Raw genomic sequence first — 1811 nt, forward strand, 5'->3', positions numbered from 1 at the left:
GATTGAGTATGGTCTCACTACCGTAGAGCTGGCCACATGTATGACTCCGGTGGTGATTGAGTATAGTCTCACTATCGTTGAGTGGACCTCCTGTATAACTCTGGTGGTGATTGAGTATTGTCTCACTACCGAGAGCTGGCCTCATGTATGACACTAGTGGTGATTAAGTATGGTCTCACTACCGAGACCTGGACTTATGTATAACGGAAACGGGGTGACAACTCCGATGGTGATTGAGTGTGGTCTCATTACCGAGAGCTGGCCACATGTATAATGGAAACGAGGTTCAACTTTGGTAGTGATTGAGTAGAGCTGATCCCATGCATGATGGAAAACTGGGTGACCACTCCAGTAGTGATTGAGTGTGGTCTCTGATAAGCGCCGAATGTTGCACATTCAAGCCCCTTAATTTGCATATGTTAATTCCTTAGCGTTGTTATTGGTTTGATTTTGTTTTGTTTTTGTGTTTTCAGGTGTTTAATAAAGATACAAGAAAATCATTGATTTTGAGCTCAAAATGCATTCCAAGTACTGTAGCGAATTCACTGTAGCGGAGTTACTGAAGCACGTTACTGTAACTACAGTGCGCTCGAGCGCACACGGGCAGCAGAGACAAAAATGAGTCTGAAATTGAGAAGGAAAGTTTTTCTAGGTCTCCCAATCCGACTGGAAGACTGAATTACGATTTTTGTAGGATTCTTAGGGCTTCTAGGGTTCTCCTAATCCTTATAAATAGGCCTCTAAGCATTGAGAAAAAGACCCCACTTTCTAGAGTAAAAATTCAGTAAATTGTCTTTGGAGCTTAGAAGATCATGAGCGGCTAAACCCCTTCGTGGGGTGTTGATGTAACCCCAAGCACAATGGTTTGATTGTACTTAATTTCTAGATTTTCAATTTATGCATGTTGATTGTATAACCCGGAGGATTGCTACAATTGATTTCTGTTCTTCATATTAAATGTAATTGTTTTTAAATTCCAAAATCAATATTTGTGAAATTCTTCTCTTGTCTTAGAAAGTATTTTACTTTTATTGAAATCAAATCATTCTTGTTTTCTGTGATTATGAGGATGATGGTTATACAATGGGTTTAATTGACATATGATCAATAGGATTTGATAGGCCATGCCTAGGGAAGACGGATTGTACTGCACCCTAGTTTAGTGTAATTTAGGTAGACAGTCTATGCCAACCGAAGATGGGTTACACTTATTCATTGATTGTATGTATCCTGTTAAAGAATTTGATAATTTATACCTAGGGAAGACGGATCGTACTGCATCTTAGTGGTTAGGTGAATGATCTGTTCCAACCGAAGATAGATTATGCTTATTCTTTAATAAGGTAGTTTCTTGTTTATTTATAACATGTATAGAATGAATTTCTGGGAATAATTATAATTAGCCATTGTTGTGCGGATAGAGGTGAAGTCAATACCCTACACTCTCTCTCTCTTATTTTAAATCTCTTTTATTTTCATGCACTTTTAGTTTTAAAGAAAATCAAATCAATTCTCTTTTTAATTAAGTTAATTTTAATCTTTCAAATTTTGATAATAAAACTCCTGCAGTCCTTGAGGTTCGACACCCTCTCTATAGCCGTATCCTACAAAGATTCGTCCTATTGCGAGTGGTTATTTTTATAATTGATATTTTTGGTCACAAAAATACCACATCAATTTTTGGCGCCGTTGCCGGGGACTGCTTAACGGTTGTATTGTCACAATTTAAGGATTGATTTTAGCTTAATAATTCATTTTTCTGCTAATTTTAATTCTGTTTGTGTTTTGTTTTTGTTTTATTTTAGAATTTG

The sequence above is a fragment of the Corylus avellana genome, chromosome ca4 (genome assembly GCF_901000735.1).
Source record: "Corylus avellana chromosome ca4, CavTom2PMs-1.0".
NCBI classification, from domain to species: domain Eukaryota; kingdom Viridiplantae; phylum Streptophyta; class Magnoliopsida; order Fagales; family Betulaceae; genus Corylus; species Corylus avellana.